This window comes from Cupressus sempervirens, chromosome 4 (assembly GCF_028749045.1).
Source record: "Cupressus sempervirens isolate cs-2001-9-10 chromosome 4, ASM2874904v1, whole genome shotgun sequence".
Taxonomy (NCBI): domain Eukaryota; kingdom Viridiplantae; phylum Streptophyta; class Pinopsida; order Cupressales; family Cupressaceae; genus Cupressus; species Cupressus sempervirens.
In genome coordinates this window covers 382,858,597-382,885,479 of record NC_143121.1, presented here as the reverse complement: position 1 = coordinate 382,885,479, position 26,883 = coordinate 382,858,597, and the positions used below count along the sequence as shown (strand labels likewise).

The following is a 26,883-nucleotide window of genomic DNA, read 5'->3' as shown; positions in this document are numbered from 1 at the left end:
CACCATTACAACTAAAATACTAATAATTTTTTTGTTCAATGGACAAGGAATCAAGTACTTGAAATATGATAATTGTTACAATTCTGGCATCAAAGCTAGAAAAAGGTACATAGTACTTTTGATATGTTTGGTTTGTATGGTTTCTCTAGATCTAGATTTAGGTAGAATGTGTTGAATGACTCTATTTTCTATGGGTATTATTGAGTTTGGCCTCACACTCACTCTTTTATATGCTAGTTGAAAAAACAATAATCTTGTTTTTAATAATTCAACTAGTTGTCGCAATTATCATGAAACCACATTGAAAGTGATAGTCAGTTTCGATGGCTATCTATTTCTTACACAACACAATTGTTGAAACAATGTCATAACTATGATGGCAAGATCTGATGGATAATTGTCACTTTTATAGCCTAGCTGTCACATATACATCACAATTATGATGGCTGAGTGAAAATTATAATCTTCGTAATTATAATGACATACTATCACAATTAAAATATTGTGAAGATGAAGTATTATCCCTCCCTTATTCCAAATTATGATAGTTTTTACTATAACAAGTATGAAAGATTCACTTGCCATCACAATTTGTGGCAACAAAAGTTTAACGGGAGCCATCGAGCGAGTCTCTCACTTATAGAGTGCTGGTTGGATTTCACAATTGTGAGGGTTTGTCATCACAAAATGAATCCAAATTTTGTAGTGTCACATTCCTTGGAAAAATATAAAAAATCATCTTGGACCAAGAATCTTTAAATATGAGGGGCCTATATCACCAATTGAAGATGGGTTACACATACAATATTAGAAAGCCACCAATACATCCAATTACTAACCTTATGATGCAATTTATCTAATAAGTCTTTCTAGAAATGCCTAAACTATCTACCAAAAACAAAAGGAATGCTAAGATAAAGAAGGGGGAGAGGTCATATTTAAAATCAAATGATGTTAGCAATCCTCCTCTAGATAGGCTCGAAAGTAATTAAAACAATAGGTGGAGGATTATGCTTATTGACTTTCTCACTTGAAGCAACCAAATAAATATATCAAGTTATTTAAAAGGTGTCTATTTCATGGAGTCTGTGTCATGCCCAAAATAATGGGGCAAAAACTCATGATTTTTATATAAAGGTGTTGAATCTACTAAATTAATACATGTCACCTAAGAAGGTTATGAGGAGATTAGAAATGAATTCCAATTGAGATTCAATATAGTGTAGAGTCAACATCTCAGTTAGAGAGTGATATCATAATCTGGACAAGCATTAGGTTCCTTAGTTCTTGGGTCATAGTTGAATTGTTAAGGTTGACTTGTTACTTAAGAAACATTAGGTTTTGACATGATTGTATATGTTCATTTTACAAGTTAAACTATAGTTATGTTGAAATAAAGACATAGGTTTCCTTAGCAATACCTTAATACTTTACCTAAAGATTTATTACTCAAGGAAACTTTAATGTATCATTAAATCAAATAAAAGAGTAAATAAATTTTTCTAATACTAATATTAATTTCACCTTATTACTAAGTTCATGATCCACTTATAAAGAGAAGATACATTATATATCCATCATATAACACACCCACTAATTATCCTTACTAACTAACTCATTTTATGTTCTAATCAAAATAATCGATTATTTAAAATAAAGCAACCATTTACAATTTAATTAAATAGATTTAAGAATAAATAAAACATTAATACTTTTAAATCATAAACTAATTAAAACATACTATCCTAACTATTAACTACTTCTAATATCTAATCACTAATCCTAACCAACTTAATTCTTACATGATATAAATATTCTTTAATTACATTCACTTAAACTTAAACAATACTTAATTAAACAAAAATACTAATTCTACTTACTTTAAAATGCAACATACACTAATCTAAAGTTATACTATATTTAACTAACTAAGTATCTACTAAATTACTTACTAACAAACAGCCCCACCCCCTACTACCTACCCTCCCCATCCTCCCCTCTTCCCAAGAGCTTGACGGTTTCCAAGGAAGCTCCCACATGGGCACATGTTCCCAAGTGAATTTCCATGCTGTCCAAGGGAGAGAGTGCAGAGAAGTGGCAATTGGAGGTTTGGAAGGGAAGTCAAAGGGTGGTTGTACTATGGTCCCCCCCCCCTCCCTTGCATTCTAAAGCATTCCACCAATCCCATCCACCCAAGGTTACGTACTGGCCTAAGATGCACACGGGGGTACATGACCAACCCCAATCAAAATAAAGAAAAAGAATGAGGGGGTTGGCTGTTTAAAATATCTTTTTCAAATAATTTCCTTTATAACTAGCCACATTGGGGGGGTATGGATTAAATTCTAATTTCTTTATTCTCGTTGCATTTATTATGTTGATTCCCTTGGCTGGCATATTTCCTTTTTGGGTGGAGTGATGTTAGCAAGAGTGAGTTATGAAATAAAGTTAATAGGGTGAGGGTTGAGATAAGGTTGTGTTAGGATAGATATGGCTTAATTCCATTGTGTATCCTTCTTTTTATTTATTTATTGATTTTATGTGATGTATTTTATAATTACAAACTATTAATTAAATAATATCATGGATTTTTTAAAAGGAAATCTTTGTGGGAATATGCTATCTTCCAAAGAGAATTAAAACTTCTCATACAAAAGGTAGAGAGCATTTTTGCTCTAAAAAGATGAATTTCTATAGGATCATTTTTTTTAACAAGTGTTGAGTTTCCATATACAATTTTGTTTACATGGCATAAGGGGGATATTTTTATTTTTATTTTCTAGGATGAATTATAGCATAGACTTTTGATGTTATATTTAGGCATTCGAGTAGGAGTATTTTTCTTATCAATAGTTACTAAAATGCAAAATGAAGTAACATCCATATAAATCAAATTTCCTCTAACACATTTTCATAATCAAATTGCATAACTTTATGTAACATCATTGCATCTAATTCCAAGATGGATGCTCAACTTTCTTATGGGGTTGGTCCTTTGTCTTCTGGTAGTCTTGGATTCTTCTAAGATGGTGAATGCTTCTGATTCCAAGATGGATGCTCAAGTTTCTTATGGGTTTAGTCCTTTATTTTTTGGTAGTCTTGGATCCTTTTAGAAGGAGGTTTAGACTATTGTTTCTGGTCAAGGTGTTAAATCTGGTGTTCTTGGTGTAGACTTTGGTCAAGGTAAATTTAGTGGTTTTGGTGTTAAGACCACTAATTCTAGAGAAGGTAAGATACCTTGTGCTATGATTGTTGGATCTAGTCATTGTTTATTTGCTAGCTTTGGCAATGTTTCTTCTTCTGGTTCTATTGCTACCATTGGAATTGGTAATCAGATTGTTGGTATTAGTTCTAATCTAATGAAAGAAGTGATGATAGATGGTCCTTGTCAAAAGTTGGACGAGTTTCCCTCTATTTTGGATTCTTAAATTTGGCATTCTAAGGCTATGATGGTTGAGGAGGGATGGACACCTATGACTAGGAAATGATTTTAAAAGGCCCTTCCTCAATTTGATATGAATTTACACTCCCACAAAAAGGGAGTGAAAAGGAATTCTTAGTCCCCTTTCTGATTGGTTGGTTAAGAGTTCCTATTTTTTTCTTTTCTAGAAATTTTGTTGGTACTGCTAGATATATAATGTTTTTCTATTGCAGCATGCTTCTAGTTTTTGGATCTTACTTGGGGTATCTAGTCCCTGTATAACCTTTGTTTGGATCCCTTTGGGATGTTTGGGCTTTCTTTAAATATCTTTTAGGTCTATGATGTAAAGAGGTTTCGGGTCCCCTCAAAACCTATTTTTACCTTAATCTAAACATCATTGCATCTAATCACAATTAATGATATGCATATGAAAACAATTATAAAGAATGCCATAAGAAAGGAATTGCTTTTTTCTTCAACATATGTGGCCTAGCCACTTCATTTTTTTTAAACACCTAATTCAAAGACTCTGTTGGTGTTTGAAAATGCTGGATTGTTTTCAATTATCCCTCTAAGAAACTGACATATCTAGGGGCAGCTAACTCCCATTTTTAACATGCCATTTCTGACAACAAGCCAACTATAAGGCATGACCCTTCTTCTACTTTAGGCTCTACTAAACCTAGGTGGGTAGACCTCAGATTCAATTGATATCGTACCAGTGCAAAACATATCCCTAAATCTATTAAGTAGATGAAAACCCTTATATCTCCTAATAACTCATGAAATAACATCAATCTATAGTAGCTAAATGTAGATCTATGAATCTCATAAGCTGAGTGAGGGTTAAACAATTATAACTCCTTCAACATGAAAGGTGAAAACACTTTTGATTTAATAATGTTGAATTTCAACAAAACCTCAGATATGCAATAATAAGACCTAATGATCCTGTAACTGATCAGTGCCTTAACCATTGGGCAATCCCATGAATCATATGGATATCTGATACTTGTTTATATACTTAGATATTTGATCTATCTATTTAACTTGTAAATAGACATCAATGCTCAAATTAAATCCCATTCTTACATGATATCCCCATTAGTAAACTTGCAACCTTGTTGATTCCCTGAAGCACTTACACAACCTCTTGGGTCATAGGAAAAAATGAATAACATACAGCCTTAAGGGACTGCAACTAAAACCTAAGCTCTATGTTAAAGATTGCAAAATATTGAAAATTAGCTAATAAAGGAGACAGGATTAAAGATGAAACTCAACCATTTGTTGTTCTCTGTATTATTTCCTTGAAATTATATAGTCATATGCATGAAATGAAAAATGTGAAACAACCTAATAGATCTGAACTATCTGTATTAATCTTCCTATTGCTGTTCATACAAGAGAGAATATGCTAAAAGAAAATGGTTTTACAGTAATAACTAGAACCCTACTGGTATTACCTAGAGAAAACTGCCAACCTATTGGTTTCTCAGTGACAAAACTAGAACCCTTACAATGGATGAAAGATAGAAAGATATAGACAAAGGTGAATTCCCAGATCTAATCTTAGAGTGACATGTGTCCACTTGGAATTCCATCTCCTACAATTGAAAAACTTCTCTCTTCTCTCTACCATTTTGATCTAATTTAATTTCATCATTACCTTGTGACTAATTTGCAAATATCTTTGATGAAATGATGAAAACCCCTTTTGCTTCACCAAAATATTTGATAATCTTCATGAAAATGCTAGTGACATTTGAGCTTCTACTAACTTGAAAGTAGTTAAAATTTACCCCAACTGCATTTTCACTATATTCTATGCTTATTCAAGTTAGTAACATATTATAAAACAATTTTGAACTTTGTCACTTGAATATAGTTGCCAGTTGGGAATCTAAGAGAAAACCTCTTATAGCATGAACTAATGGCCTTTTGTGCAAAATTTGACTGCAGAATCAAAAATTTTATCTTCTCCTAGTTTCGACAATATATAATATCACATATATAGCCTTCCAAAAACCCCCTAAAAGTCATTTTGAAAAATAGTCCCCTACTAGAACTACCTGGTCTGCACTGCTTTAAAATTTAAAATTTCAAGAATTTTCAAATTATCTTAAGTTCAACTTTAGAAAATACCTCTTCGCATTTTAAAATGTTGCACATGCCATCCATTTGAAAAATATTTTTTTACTCCTTAATATTTCCCCTACCTTCCAAATTTGGGGTCAAACTTAGTTTGGCCAAGTGACATGTGTCACTCATTGACTGGCTTGGGCTTGTACAATTGGGTGCCATGTCATCACTAACTGGTCCTGCCACCTAAGCACTCACTATGTCGCTATGCTAACGAGTGAGAAACTTCCTCTTAGCAACATAGCGAGAACCACATGATCCGCCACGTATCCTGATCTTGTACATCTACTAAACTTGCTCGCCACATCACCTTGCCTCAAAATTAGTGCTATGTGGCACCTTGTGATTCATCAGGAACTCCACATCATCACTGACTCACCCCGTACACCCTACAAGTTGCCACTTGTCACTACCCCATTCACCATCAGACCTGTAGTTAGGACCCACACTGATTTACTAACTTCTCACTGGATTTGAAATTTTTTGGCTCGTCACTATGTCGCTAGCCAGAATTTCTTGGATTTTTTGGCTAGCACCATAGCAACTAGCTGGATTTGTAGCTTTTTCAATGCCCTTCTTGCTGACATCATCATGCTTGGACTATGTGTCTGTTCAAAATTAACCACCTAGTCACCTTTAGTTGTCTGAGTCTGACCCATGCACAAGCTTGAGTTTCCAAAAACCTTTTGTCTTATAGACACAATACCATTTGAGTGGATTTGCATTTAAATGATTTAGAAAACCTATCCACAGGAAATATGGGATAATCTTTCTAGTTTTACCTCTGCACCCTATGCAGGTTTCCTTTTAATGTGAAAGGAGAAAGGGGTCTTGAAACATGGTCCTACCTCCATTTACTATAGACTACGGCTTCAATCTTCCTACAAGCATGGATTCTCTTCATTGCCAATTTTGATTGATGCGTGGGTTTTTCTTCATACTTGCATGAATTCCTTTTACTGTGGTGTAGGGTCTTCTTGATTAGTTGTGGCTCCAAATTTGGCATGACCTTCAAATCCATCTTCTCTCCCCTACTTTGACTATCGCAGGTCTATGACTATTCAAATGTTGCATCCTTTTGCTAGCGACTCAAATTATGGGTGGTTTTTACTAGCATTGACTGGCAGATCGAATGCGTGGATGCCCCTTTTTTATATCAATAAAATGTTTTCTTTCAATCTTGCTCAAGTCTCTTACCTTCTACATCACGTTGGGTCTTCAAATGTTGACTGCACTTTCTTTATATTGCCACCTCTTAATGTTGCTTCAACTTCTGCCATTTCATCAGCATCGTTTGATGCTTGTCTCTCTACAATGGTTGTTGCACACTCTTCATGAAGCCTCTGCATTTGCTCTTCAAGTTCCTCAATATAAGGTGCCTTATCTTGTAGAAAGTCACATAGAACAGCTATAGTTCTAGAGCTTTTGCATGAAAATATGTTTCTTCCTTGCAGATGCTACAAAATTCTCAAGAATAGTTATCTTTGTCGAAGAAGTAGATAAGTTCTCATCTACTCTGTATAAATCAGCCATGGTCCTTCCATGAACCTCGAAAAGAAATTGAATCCCAAATTTAGGATCTGATTTTGGTTCCATGAATGCATCCAAGCCTCCTTTATCTAGAACAACATCAAATGTCCCATTGGAGAACTACTCGGGAAGTTGCTCACTCTCATTTTGAACTTGGTGATAATCTATTCACAACTCACTCACTTTGCTCTGGAGATGAAATAACTCCTCACTTAGCTTTGAAACTTTTTTAGCCAACACTTCCTATCTTATTCAAGTATAATTATGTGAAGTAGGTCTCATTCACTCTCTGTGTTACTCGAACAAGCTTCACCTCATATCCCATCTTGTCAATCGTGTCCTTTTTCATGGTATGATTTCTTTGAGAAGTTTCTCTTTGTAAGTTCTTGAAACAAAAAGTCTTCATGGCTTAATCAAACTAATTTATCTTTGTGTCCCCATCATACCACCCTCACTTATATTGTTATTTGATCATGCTGTTTTAATAAAAAGATTCATCCAAATCCTCTTCATTTCCTTAAAAATCCCACGACGCCCTATAAATTTGATGAAGATTAGTCAGACCCAAAATGGGTCCAGCAAAAAAAAATTTGCATTTCAAACAATCAACTTGCAAAATTGATCCATTAACCATCTGGAACTTATCAAAATCAAGTTCTATCACTGAAACATCAAATAAAATCACTTTACCACTTATTTGCAAACTGCGAATTTGCTGCCAGGGAGTCCTTTGACTAGCTTTAAAAACTGACCAGAACACCTGATCGGGCTCTGAAAACTGGCACACTGACTCTTTGTTCTATATACTTGCACCTTGTCAAATCTCGTCTAATGAAGAATTCAAGGTCAAAAGATATTCACAGTCAAAGTTGACCTATCAGAATTACCTACAAGTAAACATGTCAAAAAGCAATAAATTGGGTTCGGATTTGGCTTTAAAAACTCAGCAAATGAGCACATTGGGAAACAAAAATTGGTTCGTTTGTTCACTATCATGAGGACAATATGAATCTAGGATTTGGGCTCATGAAAAAAAATAGGATGCATTTGGCGAACAGTAAAATTGGGCTACTTGGATTTTGCAGATTTAAACAATGGCAAGATAACAATTTTTGCAAATGGAAATGACCTAGAAAAGTGTGCATACGGATTCGTCATGAATTGAAAACTGACACACTTGAAGTATTTTCGAGGGACAACATAGGGGTACAATCCATTTGAATTGACCAATCACAGATCAGGAGTTATAATGTCATGAATAGGGCTGCTAATCAATCTGCAAATACTGACACCAGTAAAACTTTAGAAATTGCGTTTGGAATTGCATTTGAAAACTAATCAAACGAATTTTTCATAAGCTAAAACTTGAAACTTAATAAGTCTCTGACATCTAAAATGTAATGCAAAAATAATTTTAGCATTTTGGTCAATTGGATCAAAGTTATAGCACGTCAAACAGGGCCTCCCAGAATTCAAAATTAATTGCAAAAGCATGAAAATAGTAACTAACCAACTTTGAGAGATTCAAAACCTAGTCAAATGAACTCAAAACAACTCAAAATCTGAAACGTAGGTTCTTAGGTATGGACACTAGACATTCTCAAAGCAGTAAGTCATGAAACATTTCTGGGTGCAATATATTCAATGGAAAACACAGCCTCTTGTCGTTGTTTGACACTTAGGGTAAAATGCAGATTTGGAACTAGCTCAAAATAGGACTTCACCAAATGACTTGGAATGATGCTTTAACTTCATTAAACACTTAGACACACTAAATATAGGGTGTTAGAAACACTAAACACCTCTTAGGCCTCAAAAGTACAACTGGGTACAAACTCATCAAAAGCGTTTATAGGGCTCAAAATCTCAATGGTACTCAAAATTGACCTTGCAATTTTTAGTCCCAATAGACTCCATCAGGAAAGAATCAGGAAAGAAAACTTGATATAATAGTCATTTCAAAAATAAGTTTAACAATGAATTTTACATCAGGATCATTATCCTGAGGAGAAGCTTCCAAAACATTTGAATCAAGAACACCAAAACTCTGAATCTAGTTTGGCTCCATATCAAGGTATCAACTACAAAATCTACAAATTATATCAAGGTAACCATGGAGAACCGAAACTAACTAGGTGACAATCAGATTCAACACATCGACACATTCAACCAATTACTCCCATCCTAGGTTTGTACAATAGGTTCCTTATCAAACCAAGACTAGGGAGAAGGTGGATTTTTCTAGGGTAGGAGAAGTCAATCACAACAAAAAAATAGATGCCTCTTTTGAGGCTAATAATTACAAGAACTTCTATTCTTTCACTTCTCATCTCCTAAACACAAAATGCTTTGTATTGACAAGTAGGGGCCCATAACTCCCTACTTTTCTCCCTCTACTCATCATGAGGAGAGACTTTGCACTAACCCAGAGTCCAACTGAGGCCCTCCTCCCATACATGGCCACTTCTACCCTATTTGAAGGTGAGTAATGCCAACACAACCCTTAAAATTTCTCTCACAAAATTAAATGTAAAATATGAAAGGAAAATAATCAAGAAAACCATAATAACCCATTCCTCTCATGTTTCATCATACATATGAATACACACACATGTAATAAGTCTATTTAACACAACATGAAGAGAAAAATCATAAAGGATTCCTACCTTCACAAACGGCTATGGAAAATGGATTTTTTGAGAAGAGCTAATCTTTCTCCCTCCTTTAATCCTAGTTGTACTCTCTCTAAGTGTAGAGAATGGGTGAACACTCTTCAAGCTTCAAATTTGCAACTAAATAGATTTCTAAACTCACCCACCTAAAATTACAATAACTCCAGACTTGACTAAAGCCTTCTAGGGTCTTCCAACTTGATCCTACTATTAAGACAACCTTTTTGGTGGAGTGTAAACTTGGAAAACTCATAGAAAAGTTTAATTTTTGCACTCAAGGGAAAATGAGATATTTAGGTCATAAAAGTCAACAAAAGGGTCTAGAGGGGTGGAAAATGCCCCCAACCCATACACATACCCCCTAGGCACTTGGTGTGCATTAATTTTGGCCTCTAGGATCATTTTATGACCTATTTATTTGGCTTGAAATATTTGAATTTTATAAAAACCCTAGGAAGAAAACTTATCACTAAACCCTAATTAGAGTAATTAATCCAGGTTACCAACTTATTAGTCTTAGGTTGCCAACTTATTAAATTGATCTAAGATTATCGGGTTACTCTACTAACCTTAATTAACATGCTGATATATATATACAAATTACAAGTGTCAAGTGACACTATAAGATTCATTGTTACATAAAATTTTATAATTACAAAATGCTACACACATTCAAATTATGATACAAATAAAATTCAAAACAAAAGGGTATGTATCTTTCATAGACTCAACCTTAGGTTTCACAAATTGTACATAGGGTTGACTATCGATTCTCGATTAGATTTCCTAGCTAATAATCTTGCAGGCTCAATTCACACACTATTAGTTCAAGAAAAATCACATGTATATATTTAAAACTCATCTGGATAATCACATTAATCAAAACATCAATCTTTTATTTAAATAACTTTTTCCTCATTTCTGCACTCATATTTGATCATTACAATTTGCATAATTAAAGTACTAATCATATTCCTAATCTTGAATTCAGTTATTGTACTACACCATCATTATGAGTGCTTATAAAAGATCAAATAACATGATTAAGCATTTTAAAATAAAGGATCACATGACATAAAATAATATAATACTGTCCAGTCCATTAGACAATGTCTCAGCATATCGAGTCATAATGTATCAAAATAAAAATGTATCAGATGTGCTATGATGGATCGATGCAAGGCCTTACAGTCTGGCAATCCCCATAAGAGTTGTATCATCCACAAATTGGAGATGAGATAGCTTGCTCAACCCATTAACCCAATTCCAACCATGAATTTGGTATCAAGAGACCTGAGACTTAATAAATCTACTAAGGTCCTTAGCCATAATAATAAAAAAATAGGGAGAAAAATTATCCCCTTGGTAAAGACCCATATAGGCTCCAAATAACTCAAAAGGGTCCCCATTTAAAATAATAGAGAAGGAAGAAGGTGGGACACAACTCATAGTCCAAGTAACTCACTCCAAGCTAAAGCCAAATGTAATGATAATTTATCTTTTTTTTTACTTAAATATATCATAAGCTTTAGATTATCGAGTTTGATGAACATTGATCTCTCCTTAGAAATTTCTACACAATGAATAGCTTCAAAAATAACAACCACCCCATCTAGAATTTGTCTTCCAACCATCGAATCTCCTTGCTCATCCTAGATCATCATGAGAAGATATGGTTTAAGCCTCTTAGTAATTATTTTGTAGACCACATTATACAGAGCAATAGGATGAAAAAAACCAATTGATTACCACCTTCCTTTTTAGGAATAAGGACAAAAAAAGTAGATTCAAGGCCCAAAGAACGTGTTTACTAATATAAGATTCCCAAACCACTTATAATTAATCTAGACTAACAATATCCTCAAATCCCTACAAAAATCCACTCAAAACATATTGAGGCCTAGAGCTTTACCCTTATACATCCCAAATATCATCCTCCAATCCAAACATGGATATTGCATACATAAGAGAATTATTCATCAAATTAGTAACTCAAGGGGGAACAGAAGAAAGGATTATGTTCTCATCATCCTTGGCAAGAGGTAAATCATCTGAAAAGATAAAAAACTAATACCATGTAGCTTTACAAGACATGCAATACTGAGAAGACAATTGAATACTATCCACGTTAACCAAATTGGATGCATAACTCTTATTCTAATGAGTTTGCAAAAAATAATGAAAAAGGGTAGTATTCATGTCTCCCTCTTAAACAAACTCAACCCTAGCCTTTTACTTTCAAGAATCCCCTCCTTAAGTCATCATTCCTCCAATTCTCTAACAATTTGAGTCTCTTCTCTACCTAAATCCTCTTAAAATCCAAGATCCCAAATTTGATAAGTAACAACAAGAAGACAATCAAGATCTTGTTAGGAAAAAACCATGGACAGAAATAAAAACTACATGCAAATATAACCAATAACAGAAAATAATAGAACACGCAGAAATAAACACAAGGCACCAAGATTTAACGTGGTTCACCCAATCCCTGGGCTATGTCCACCAAATAGCAAGTCCGATCTTATTACAATCCAGTGATTACAACCTGATTACAATCCGTAATCCCTTACAGCTCAATACCGCCGCAAGAACCAATTTCGTATCACCATCTATATAAAAATACCCAACCCTAAGCCCTTTTTATACAAGTATTAAACCGCTTTAGGGTTATAACATGTCAGCCATATGTCGGCCATAATATGTCGGCTACCATGTCGGCTACTTCCAAAAAAAAAAAATTTTCGGGGCGACGCCCCGAACCCCACTATTTATGAAGTATGTACAGTACTTTCCTGATCAGTCACCACAATCTAACAGATCTTGTGTCTTCATAGCATAGAGGTTCCCAAAGCAAGGCCTTCCATTTATTAAGCTTCCATTTAGCGTATTGCAATTTCTTAGAAAATGAATACATAACCATATTATAGGTCAGACCCCAAGTCTCCACCACTAAGTAATGAAACTAAGGAGAGAAGAATATTGTAGCCAAATTAGTTGGAACTTGAAGGGGGGATTCTTATGAGCTTTAACTGAATTAGCTAAAAATAGAATAGGCCAAGGATTTAAACATCTCCAATCAAAACTTTCAAAAGTGGGACTCATACTACCTCTAAGCCAAAAACTAGAAACAAGAAATACATCCAATCTTTCAAATATAACATCTTCTTCCTTCCAAACAATACTTGCTTCCTTTTTCCCGCTCATTGCTCCCACCATCACCTGGGCTAATGGCTATTGGGGCCGCATCTGCTCGACCTATTTCTTCTGGTAATAGATCAGGGGTTAGATTTTCTACTTTTGTTGTTGGCATCAATGCTGCCTTTTATGTAGATGTAGTAGATTTTGAAGTTGATGTCCATGGTTTGGGGTTCCAATTGTGGATTGTCTAGTTTTTTCCTTAGTTGTGACTCTTGTCATGGTTTGTAAACCTATCTAGTTGGAGTTGGATGATGATATTGCTAAAGAAATTGCTCATATGATTGAGGACTTCTTTAAGAGGGAAACTATATTCAGATTTTAAGGCTTCTAGCCTTCCCTTTAGGCTCTTCATGCTTGGATTTCTAAGTACTCAGACCTATTGATTTCTGAATCTGTCCAAATTTACCCTATGGCTAGGGGTTTTTTCATGGTAAAATTTGATGTTGCTAATGATAGAAGGGCTATTTTGTGTAGTTGCTTTAGTTGGAGAGGATCATTACCCTTTGTTGGCCAAACCTTGGCATGAGGGTTTTGACCTGGCATCCAAATATTTTTCTCATATGCCTCTTTGGGTCAGGCTCTTGAATCTTCCCCTTCACTTGTGGCTGGATTCAGTTCTTGAAGCTATGGAAGATGCCATTACTGACTTCCAAATGGTGGATTATAAATCTTTTGATATTCTACATACCACTTATGCTCTCATCCTCTTGGTGGTTGATACTTCAATGGGCCTCCCTAAGAAGATCAAACTTGAGGTCCCTAAAGGTTCACAGATTTAGACTCTAGACTATGAAAGAATTCATTTCTATTGTAGATTCTTCCCTAGGATAGGACATATTGTAGTGTGCTATCCTATAGAAATGAGGAAATCAAAGAAAAGACCTTCTTGGTGGTCTAGGGCTTACATTACTCTGTCCTTAAAGACTCTTTTCCTATGGTTTCCCCCATGATTTTGGTTTTTACAAGTGCTTGTAGCTTTGCCTCTATCTGACTAGGCTATTGATCCATTGTTGGAGGTGGATGTCATAGTTTCCCCTCCCTATGTGGGTTGGGATCATATGGGAAATTTTTCTAGTGAGGTTTTTCCTATTTCTCTGGTTGGGTTAGATGTTGATGCTTTGGTTTGGGAGAAGGAGGCTTCTCTAGTGGAGGAAGGTTGGACAAAGGTTAAAGGAAAAAAATACAAATTTTCCCAACAGTCCTCTGATCAACTTCTTATATGTCACTCTTTTTGGATTAAAGGGTCCTAAGTGGTTTTATTGAGTTTTATTTGGTGGCAGAAGTGTACTGTGTTATCTGTGAGGCCACCCTAGTCACCTTATTTGGTTGGTGACCTGTTTCACCTCTGGTCTATTTTATCTTTTGTTCGGGCTCCATTGAAAATATTTTTATGTGTAAAAGGTTTCAAGAACCCTTCAAAACCTACTTTACTAATCAAAAACATCTTCTTCCTTCCTCCTATTATTCTAAGCAAAAATCCCATTAGTAGGTTTAATATCAATTAAATGCAAGAGGTCCATATTTTATTGGAAAAACTCAAAAGGACCCAAACAAGTTTGCCCTCCTCTTTTCTCATCTAAGCTTAGCACAAAATTAAAATCACCCACCACAACCCAAGGAAGGAAAGGAGAATATGCTACTAAATTAACTTATGATATTTTCCACCATTTATTATGTCAAAAAGAAGCAATTAGTTCAATTTGATACTTTTAAAGGTAGTGAACATGTATTTATTGTCAAAATCAAAATTTAATAATAATTTTGGATCCAATAATAAGTATAGTCATAATAACTATTATTCTAATAATAAATTTCAATCTAAATCATATAATTGTAATTTTAATAGTACTAAAAAAAACTTCTAAGAGGCTCCACTATATGTATTGTGGTAAGGACGATCATGTGACTAATTATTTTTCTAAGAAATGAAATAGTGAAAAGCATATGAACCAAAACAATCAACAACATAAACCTAATTATAGGGGTTATAAGAATGACAATTCATATCACAATGCATTTACTTGTAGTTAGAATGTTTTGAAGCCTCTTGAATAGATTATTGATTCTAGTGCATCTCAACATGTTACTTCTCATAAAGAAATTTCTGATTTTATGATCTTGTTCAACTTGCTAACAATTATAATTGTAAAGTAGAAGCTATTGGTGATGTCAATGTTTCTAAGGGAGACCTACGTAATGTTCTTTATGTTTCTGAATTGAAATCTTTTTTTTTTTTTGTATTTCCAAGCTTTGTCAAGATTATAAGATTGAATTTTATAAGGACATGTTATATCATTCCAAGTTATTGCCAAAGAAAAAATGGACAATGATAACTTATTTAAATTTTATGAGTTTTCTCATTCAAAGTATTCCTTACTTACCACCATTGAGTTTAATGTTTGGCATGAAAGACTTGGCTACATAAATTTTAACAATAATGCCTTGGTGAAAAAATTAAATGTGGTAGATTCATCACCTAGTATTGTTCCTTCTAAAATTATATGTACAAGTTGAATGAGTGGTAAGATGCATAAGGAGCCATTTCCTCATGGTCAAGCTTGGATGAAAAATCATAAGTTGAAGTCATATATAGTGACCTTTTGGGACTTATTGAGAATATCTCCATCAAGGGATCAATGTATGCACTTTGTTGATTATTTTTTAAGGAGACCTTGTATATTTTTAATTCATAGTAAGGATCAAGTTCTTAATGTTTTTATTGAATTCCATGTGTTTTTTGAAAGACAATCTAGTTTAAATTTGAAATACTTAAATATGATAATAGTAAAGAATATGTTAATATTGTATTTATTGGTTATTTGAAATCTTTTGGTATTAAACATGAGCTTATCATTCCATATATACCTAAACAAAATGGTATTGCAAAAATGAAGCATAAAACCATTCTTGAAATGAATTGATGTTTATTGCATGTTAAGGACATGTATTGCAAATTTTGGGTTGAATTTATGGCTTGAGCTACACATCCATCAATAAAAATCTTACTAAAGCTATAAAGGATATGACTCTTGAAAGAGGTTTCTTCTAGTAAGAATCCCAATCTTAAGAATTTAAGGAATCTCCTCCTTAAATATGCATTGGTCATAATGAAAATTCTACAGCTTATAAACTTTACAATCCTATTACTAAAAAGGTAACAGCTGCTAAAGATATTTGTATTGCAGAAAATGGAGTACTTGATTGTTCGAAAGTTCATGATAGTGAAAGCCTCTCAAAGTAAAGTTGTGGTTGAGGACAATCCTCTATCTCTTAACCCACCTAATGCTTCTATTAGTCATAGTGCTAGTGACAACAATGATGATAATTCTATTACTTCTAAAAGGAAGCCTAAATGACCTAAAATTTTGATTCAGAAAGTAATGATTATTTAGCTACAAAAAACTATTGCAATTATGTTTTGATGTGTACTATTATGAATGCAATTGATCCCAATTCCTTTAAGCAAGCTAAAAATCAACCTAATTGGCAAAAAATAGTGCAAGAAAATATAATACTTTGCTTGATAATCTAACACGTGAATTAGATGCTCTTCCTCAAGGTAAAAGTTTATTTCTTGCAAATGGTACAAAGATAACTAAAATCTCAATAATTATGTTACCAATTTTAAAGCTAGATTAGTTGCTAGAGATTTTACTTAAATTAAAGGTTTAGATTATAATGAATTTTTTTATTAAACTTGTTCTTTCTTAAGCATCTCAAATGAATTGGCATATTCATCAAATGGATGTTAAAAGTGATTTTCTAAATGATGATTTACATGTTTCAACCTCCTAGATTTGTTAAGGTAGTGAAAATTTAATTTCCAACTTAAAGAAATCAATTTATAGTTCAAAACAATCTTCTACAAAATGGTATTCTAAGATAAATACATTATTTCTTCTAAAGGATTTATTAGAAGCAAAAATGATTTAAATTTATGTATTAAAATAGAGAAGATGACATTTTGATTAATATTTTACATGGAGATGATTTGATATTAACGTCAAGCTCCAAAAAAATTATTTCACACACAAAGTTTCAACTCAATCAAAAGTTTCAAAATGATCAATTTTTCTATCTCAAATTAAATACAGTCAAGATCTTTCAAACAAGCTTTAAATGAATGATGTTAATCATATTTCTACTTCTTGTGAATAAGGAACAAAATTAATACTTGATATGCAAAATTGTTTAGTCAGTGCTACTTTATATCGGCAACTAGTTAGAAGTTTAAATTATTCAACTCTTCATAGTCCAGATATTTCTTATAGTGTGGGGTTTTGTTTTTAGATTAATGTCTAAACCTCAACAAACTCATTTTAAAGTTGCAAAAAGAATTTTGAGATATATCAAAGGAAGAATTTTGAAAGATTTGATCTCACCAAATATTGACATTTTAAATTTTGTACTCATTTAATCAGTAAATATCTTACACAACATGTCATTTCCTCCAAATATAATATCATCCATAAATATTTCAGCAATCAATCTCTTCCTTTCAGATTTTAGATATAGTTATTGTTCATTTGTTCTAGCAAATCCAATACTGGGATAACTTTAAGGAACACCCTCCTCCAAAAATTTATAAAATTGTGGTGAATCACATGTCATTTGGGTGAAAAAAAAAAATAGTGTTGGTGAATTATGCGTCAATCGATGGATATTTGGTGGAAAATTTTTTAATAGTTTAGATTTTATAAAATAATGGCAATTAAAATTTTTGTTTTTAATAAAATTATTAATATTGATGGCAAATTATGTTTTGAAATATGGATATTGGTTGGCGAATATTTTAATAACCGATACCTTTTTTATAAAAAAATGGCAAAATTATTTTCCAAATAATTGAATTAATTTATTTGTTATTACGAATGGTTTTCAGAAAGTTATAGTTGGTATGGCTATTTTCAAAAGATGGGACATAAGTAGCCTAACCTAACATACCAACTTACATAAATTATTGGCAAGTGGCAAGTGGCAAGTGATGGTTTAAAGATGTCGTTGTTTGACCGTACATTACGGAAGCATAATCTTTGCCACTACCACTGATATTATGTTAAATGTATTATTTGAGAACTCAGACCGTCTGATGATCCAAGATCAATGGCTGAGGTTTAATTTTGGCCAACATTTCTTGAAGGAAGAAGAATTGTCAAGGTAGTCACCAAAATGTTGACACGTATCAAGGTAAGTTGTCTGCAGAGTACAGTGTACCCGAAAAGAATTATATGCCATGTCAGTGATAGTGACATTCTCTCACTAGTACGATACCACTAACCACACACCACTTCCCAAATTGTACAGCCAATTTTTGACAGTTTTTTATCGACAATTACCAATACCATTGCAGTTTAGTTTATCTATAACTATATATAATGAGCTGAAAGATATCTTATTATTATTACCAATACAAAATGAACAAAGCTCAAATTATTGAAATGATAAACATTAATTACATGTAGATTATAGACAAAAATTAAAAATTAAAAATGAACAAAGCTCGGGTTATTTAAATGATAAACATTAATTAAATATAGATTATTAATTACATAATTTAGACTACCATCTGATGATAATATATCAACGGTTGAAGGTTTATTTCAGGACCAAACATCTGGAATGAAGCCTCGACCTTGTTCAAGTGTCCGGAATGGTAACACATTTCTGTTCAGGGTGTATTACTTAAGTTGTAGGAGATAGCATATTGATGTCTTGTCACTGTTAATTACAATTTACAATTGGCCTTTTCCATTGGCTAAGCAGCTTCGCATGCATTACAGGACATGCCACAGTCCACTAGCAATAATACTATTAGTCTTAATTACAATTGGCCTTTTTCATCGATTAAGTGGCTTCACACGCATTACAAGACAATGGACAGTGTTAGTGTTTAATTATAATTGGCCTTTTTGCCACATACTTGCAATTATGTTCAAGATTTGAGAATATTTGTTAATTTAATGTAATTGAATTGGCAGTCAGACGGACAAATATTTAAGAAATATTTCTCAACGGCTCAGCTTATTTAGGAAAAAAATTAATAATCCCTGACACCCTTCCCACCAAGATTATTTATAGGTGATTGAGCTACTTCTTTCATCATTGCTCATCTCATTTTTGGTAGTCGATAGGTCTAGTTTGTTTGGTGTTAGTCTATTAGAACTTAGAGTTTGAACTTTGCCATTTACAAAGTTACGAATTCTTAATTTCTAGGTTGAGGATTGTGGTCTGAGGAAAGTAACAAACTATAGTCTCTCAACTCTCTGCAAAAATTGAAACTAAGGGCAACGTGAACATGAATGGGTAAGTGTAACTACTAAAATCTTGAAAATTTACGTCTCACATTTTAAATTTTTTAAGCCTCTTGATTTACAAATTTACTATTTATATTATATATAAAAATTTAGTCTGTAAGGTTTTAATTTTGAATCACCCCTATAGGCTTGTAGTCATGTTTAAATATTTACCATGATGGGCAAAACAAATACCAAGAATAACAAGATGCAAAAAATAATAGAATTCCACAATATGCTTAAAACACCAGGTTTCATTGATTTATTCCATGATATACATGATCCTGTTATTCATGGAAATAAGGGTATAATGGAGATAAGATTTGCACTTGAAAACAAGTGGAACAATCCTAATAAGGCTTCAAAATTTTGTTCATTTAACCCTAGTGTAAATGCAATTGCAAATAAAATTGCACCGTGGGTAGTTGGGTCGGCACACATGGCGTTACCTCAAGTATTCCCTTCCTCATAAATTGTTATGCTCTGCGCCAAAAATTATGATGAAAATAGAAAAGCAATTGTGAATAAAATTACTCAAGAGGAAATTTTGTCCATAACTGAGAGTGAATTTGCTAGTCTGTTGAACCTAGGGTTTCAACAACAATAGTCAAACATGCATATTGACCTGGGAAAGTTGGTAGATGATTATGAAAAATTAGATGCAAAACAAAGAGATTCTTATATCATAGGAATAACAAGTTGTTGTAGGCTGAGTCCAAATCATATGCCTCCTTATGATTTTGAATTTTTTGTGCCATGAGCACAGGACAATATTTCCTTGCTAGCATTTTGTTTGGGATTGGATAGTAACAAACAAGTGGATGTTAGCATTCTTGAAATGCTTTATCATATTCATTTTTAAAAAGAACCAGTAAGATATCATTTTATTGAGCACATTGTTCATTGCATGCAAGATCAATTACTAATGATTCAAAAAGGTTCAGAGAAGACATTTAGATTCACAACCTACTTGTGTTATCTTCTCCTAGCAAACCATCATGCATTATTTGAGGCAAACAAGCTTTGCAGTCAGACTCAAGGCCAAAATCCAATATATGAGTGGACACCTTAGATAAGGATGATTGATAAGAAAAGGAACTACAACAATTTTGTAGACTTCTTTTTGGCACCAATGTACCATAAAATTACAGGCACTCTAATTCCTAGATTGCCTGTTACTTGTAGAAATTGCATTCAACTTGGAAGTGAACTACAATTGGTTAACTGGTACTTAATGGAAGAGTACACTTTGTTAAGGTTTTACGGTTCATGCGTAGAACCCTACAAACTTCCAATACATGTAACAGAGAGGGTATTTGCATTGGAATATGTACAAAAAATGGAGAGCACAGATGTACTCTTTCATGGTTAGCAAAAGAAAATGATATTTCCCTCCTTGCCATTCTCCTTTGGAGGGTTTGCATTTGAGAGAAGAGGATTCAAAGTGGTAGAAGCCTTTTTTTCAATTTTTCAATTTGATGTTGACAGTCACTGGCAGTATGATCCACTAAACATAATTGGAGCAAGGCTTAAAGGCATTGGGACTTTTGCAAGCAAATATCAACATGAAAGTATGCCTTTGATTGAAAAATTTAAAAACATGGACTCCTGGGAGGAGGTCAAAAAATAGATGGAGAAATATGCTGCTGAAAATAATATGTTAATACAGGAATTGTCATCACAAATAATGGCATTGCACAAACAAAAAGGAAAAGTACAGGGCATGACATCATCCAATTTCTACAAGAAAGCTAATAAACCATCTACAAAACCTATTCCAAAAGAGCTAATGAATGAATGTATAGATGCTAGATGGAGTCAAAGAAAAATTTCTCAATTTTGGGAAATGAGGAAGAATCTCGGTGAGCAAAAGACCTCTACAGATCTTGATGAGGTTGAAGAGGATACAATGTTTGAAAAATTGTGGAATAAGGAGCCTCCAGCTGAAGCACATCACAATGATACTGATGATGATTATGATGACCAGGATTCTTTGAATCCCTCATCCAATACACAAATTTAGAGAGGAGTTGATGCATCCACCAAACTTCTATATAGAAAAGGGGCAGAAATTGTAGAAAAAATGGGCTACCAAGGTTCTGGTGGTCTGGGTCCCAGTGGAGAAGAGGTTTGGTTACCACCTCAACCACCAGCTATAGCACCAAAATATGGTCAGAAACTAGGCCTTGGGCATGGATATCAATCATCAACTCAGTCAATTCCATCCACATTGGATTCATCTCAGTTAATTAAATTTTTTCCTTCTTCATTTACAGTTCCACTTCCAAGCACTCAGATTCAATCTAAATCAATTGTCACTCCCATAGTTGTAGATATCATGGGTACAACTACAACTAGTGGTCCAAAAAGGACATTGCATATAGATGCAAAAAAAATTGGTCCTGAAGATCAAGAAAGTGTAAAGAAGTAGAAGGTTATGACAAGTATTAGTAGTACTACCAGTACAACAATGCCAATGGTGACTGTGAGTCTAACAATTGCCCATCCTTCAGGAAAAAACCCTTAGAACATTCCACAAACCTCACTAATGGGTCTAGGTGTTGGTTATCCTCATGGTATTGGTGGAAGCTCGTGCATTAGTGCAAGTGCTACTGCTATTTCACCATTCAAACATTCAATTGTCTCACAAAATCCTGATTTATGTTATAATGAATTTGTAACTAACTATGAAAAATCAAAAAGCAAGAATAGACAAAATAGTAAGACAATAAAGATGGAAGCAATTTCTACAGCTCGTGATGTAGAACTTGCAACCAACAGGTTATTTCCCACATATGACCTAGATAAAGATATGATGGAATTCATGGTTGTTATGCCCCCAGCTAGAGATAAAAATCCACCAGAGAGTCAGTTAGATCCATCTGAATTTCAAGTTAGCACCCTCCAAATGGATTTATCCAAAATTAAAAATGCGAACAAGATAAATGTGTCCAAAATGACCAACCAAGTGGTCTACAGTTTAGTGATGAAGTTGGAGAGAGAGAAATAAAAGCTTCAGGGCACAATAGATAAGTTAAAGGCAGACCTGGCAAATGTAAAAGCAAGTGAGAAAGCAACAGTAAACAGGTGCAAAGAATTAGAGAAAAGGATAAAAAAATCATCCTCTGGCTCTAAAGAAGCAATTGAATAGCAAGAACAAATGGATGCAAAACTGAAAACTTTGAGGGAAAATTTGGAAAAAATGGAAAAAATAAACTTCAGGATGAAAAAGACTCTTCAACAAAGTTATACAAAAACTTGGAGAATGTTGCAAATGTAAACAATAAGTTAAATAAAGAATTAGAAAATGAGAGGGTAAAAACAAAAGAGTGGGAAGAGAAAGCAAAAGGGTGGGAAAATAAAGCAGAGAAAATAAGAAAACATAGTGAAAATCAGTACTCAGAAATGAAAGAAGACCTAAAGAAGCAAATGATACTATTAAAAAATATGAAAATGGCTTGAATGACCATGTAAATAATATAGTAAAGCAAATAAAAAATTACTTCTGGGGGAAAATAAAAACTTTTGTTGATAGGTTGTGTGATTGGTTTGAACTCTAAGAAGCTCTTATAGATTTTTTGGGAAGCTGAAAAAGCAACTTGAGGAGAACAAAAGTTTTGGTCAGAGATAGAAAACTACAAAGTGGATTATGGAAGAAATCAACAGCACTGCTGATAGGCATTTGACAAGCAAGGGAATTCAGAACCACATTGGTTCAATAATAAAGGCGACCTCTGTATTTCATAAATGTCAAAAACTAACAGAAGCAGAAGAATTTATTGCTTTATTTGGGCCAAAGCTTGCCAAGATGAACAATAAAACAACCAAATTGATATCTCTTGGTTTATCGAGTCCTGGACCTAATTTCTCAACAATGGGTTTCATTGGAAGAGAAGTTTACAAACAAAAGTTGAAGGACCAAATAACCTTTGATTTAGGCAACCTTCCTCAAGATGGAACTCATGAAGGCATTGCAAAGTGCATCAAAACATTCACAAATTTGCATGCACTAGTGGAAGGAACATTGCTTGAAACTCGCTCTTCCAAGTATGGAATGCTGACGAGAATGCAGGTCATTTACCATAACATCAAAAAATTTGCCCTTCCAACTGAAGAAGAATGGAGCATACTATAGAAACTTATAGTCTGTATGTGAAAGTACTTTCAGTTTCAATCATCTCTATATCTTTACTATATATGAATATCTTTCATATTATCCTACATACTATAGTCTAGACTCTAGAATTGAGTTTAAAGTAACAAGTTTGAACTTTGTTTTTTGAACAAGATCAATGTTTTAGTCTTGTAGATGCTATTGCCTATGCTAAATTGCTAATTTACTAAACTGACCTATCAAATGCAGAAATGTACAACTAAAGTTGTAGAGATGTTGTAGGCTTGTATATGTCTTACTGATTTAGATTTTGAGACTTCACATTAGGCAAATCGACCTGAAGCTGTTGTTGCTCCCTTGTTTCTATAAAAGGGAATTTAGGGTCATTGGCTTACAAGAATTGTACCATATTAACTGAATATTGCAAATGAAAACCATTAATAATTATTAATTGTGGAATTGAATCTATGATTCTATCTAATTTTCATGTTTTCCAATTCAATGTATGTTGAATAAATGAATAAAATAGAAAAAAAAAATTCATTTAGGAATTTCAAATTCAAATATGAATGATCATTGATGACATGATATAAACTACACTCTACAGTAATAATACTCTTTGTTCTCAAATTTTAATGATGAAACATAATACATTCTAATTTCTTGCTTTTCTAAAATGAACATTGAATGATAGGATATCATATAGTAGTTAATAAGTTCAAAAAATACCTATTGGTTGCCACTGCTAATTTAGCAAAAATTTCCTAAATTTTCCAATTCATCTCTATGTCGTCATCATCATCCAATTCTGGTAGTCCAGTTGCTTCATTGTTCTCTTCATTTTCGTTTGTGTCTTCTTCAAATTCAAGTTCACTCTGACCTCCACTTCTATGACTCCCAATCCCATGGACAGTGCCACTGCCAACTCTACTTATCCCACTTGGAGTCATCGTAGGAGATTGGTTAATGGTGTTGCCCACCCCTCTTCTTTTGCATCTTTCCTTCTAGATTTTCATTGCTTTTTGATAAGGAAAAGTATTAACATCATACCTAGATGTGTATACCCTCAAGCATGATTCCAAATTCTTGTCTAGTTTCTTTCTTAGATTTGATTTTAGGAAGCCCAAATCACTAAAAACTCTCTCATCCTCCACTAAACCCAATATCATGGTTTGACATAGATCAGCAAGCTTGAAGTACTCTGAAATTTCTTCACGCAATAATGTGCTCTATTTTAGTTCTGTCCAAAGCTTTGTTGTTGAGCCCTCTTCATGTGGGTTACACATTAATTGATATTGATGCTTCATGGTCCTTGCAAAGGTGCCTGATTGCTATCTAAGAAGACCCTCATCTAATATTTCGTTGATAGTCACTCCACTTGAATTCTATAGATTTGTAAAATTCCTTTATCAAAATCAACAGCCTTCTACAATAATCTTCCTTATTGTTGAAGGACCAATATTGAGGAAACACAATTGCCATGGCCTCAAGCAGTTGATCATATGGGAATCATGATATTATTTCAGAGGAAACTCTATAGGCTATGTCCCTTGTAGTAGATGCTATAGACTTGACGATCTTGGTAAACTCTTCCCTTGTAACTCTTGTAGCTTGCTTCTTTGGGGCATTGTAGTACATTGGTATCTAAAATCCCCTTACACAAACACATAAATCTCCATTTTCAATGATCTTTAAATAATTATCAGGATCGTCCAAATCTATTAGTTTCTGCCAGTGATTAAATCTATCATCATATAAATTTAGGTCAATACGATAGAGACTATTGAGGGCTCGGCATGACATTTTATGCAACTAAGCATATTCTGCAATATACATGGTTCTTTGCTGGGCTTTTTTCATAATTAACCTCATTTCTTCTAGCATGGGAAGAAGAGATGCCAAAGTCAAAAGTGTCTCTATATTGCTTAACCTCTGAAGCAGGTCGCCACATCAAAGATTGATATTCAAAAAATACTTGATGCATTGGTCCATCCAAAGAGATCCATCTGGTATCAACATCTTTTAGAAGCTTGTTTCCATCAGTAATTCCATCAGCAAAGTGTTGAAATTCCCTAAAATGCTTGGGACTTTGACAAAAATATGCATACAACTCTCTTACTAAATCTTCAACCTTGTTTACTGAAGGAAACTTCTTCACAACTCTAAAAGCAAGATTCATCCTATGGGCCATATAGTGAATGCCAACAACATATGGTGAACAAGAAGCCTGCATCTTTGTGCAAAGACCATTCCTTTGACCTTGCATTACTAAAGCTCCATCCGCTCCAACATAGACCAACTTCTTCGCTATTATCAATTCATCCATAGCTCCATATTCAATTAAATTTCTCTTTACTAACTAAAATAAAGGTTCTGTTGTCACATTGTTTCTCAATTTAGCAACAGATAGTAGATGTGGTTGGCAGACATTATTTTGTATAGTATAAACATGCATGCATACCCATGACGTATTATCTATTGTCATAACTTCATCTAAGGACAATGCAATAAAGGTTGGCTCTTTTATTTTTCTTTGTACATCCTCTATTTCAACCTGTGCAATATAACTTGCCCATTCCCATCCACTGTTTATCGACCAATGACTGGCAGGATAGTTAGGATCTTTTAGAAAGTGTAACAAACCACTCATTTTTGGATAGTCTGTCATTGGATGCCCTCTGCTTAAAATATGGAAAACATTACTTAATTGAATAGCTTTTCCACATTCTTCTACTTCACTTGCTTTTACAAAAATAGCATTAATAGAACCTTGAACTTCACTAGGTTTTGTCTAAAATTTTTGAAACATATAATATTCTTTAGCATTCCTTTTACGTTGACATTGCTCCTTTGTTTTATATCTTACCACTTTTATTTCCTTACCATCTACAGTTGAGGTTTCGTAAATCTTACCAAAATGTTTTTTTATGGTGTCTAGTTTAAGCTGCAACCACTTTTTCTTTTTATACTTCCAACTAAAAATTGTACATCTGCATTCTACTGGTGGCTCACCTACAATTGGATTTTCCACGGGCTCAATGAATGGATACTTTGCTGCCCAATCAAATTTAAATCTCCTAGCCATCTCTCATTGACGATCAATTTTTTCTTTCAATTTTCCTCTCCCTTTAGTGTTACTATTAATTGCACCAGCATCATCACCGAAGTCAATTGATTCATCCTGGTACTAGTTATTTACTGGATTTTCTTCTTCAAGGTCATCTTCATTAGAGATATCAAGTTTTGCAACTCCGTCACCAGATTTATTAGGCTCCCCAATTTGTTGAATGGACTCCTGTGTAAGTTGAGATTGTACAGGCTCCTCTAATGATGTACCTTCCTTACTTTGACCAACACTGTTACGTCTACCCCTGCCAAAGTATGAAGATATATTTCTACATTTCATTGGCCTCTCTTGGACATCTCCACCTTCATTAGTCCTACTCCTCTTCCTATTTAAATTTGACTGTGGCATCTCCATCAAATTAAGGTTGCAATAAAATACTATGGACT

General features: G+C 33.7%; 1 pseudogene; it reads right to left on the bottom strand.

Annotated features, from left to right (window-relative positions):
* Positions 1 to 6,768: 6,768 nt before the first annotated feature.
* Positions 6,769 to 26,883, bottom strand: part of LOC149561662 (zinc finger CCCH domain-containing protein 4-like) — a 36,713-nt pseudogene continuing 16,598 nt past the window's right edge.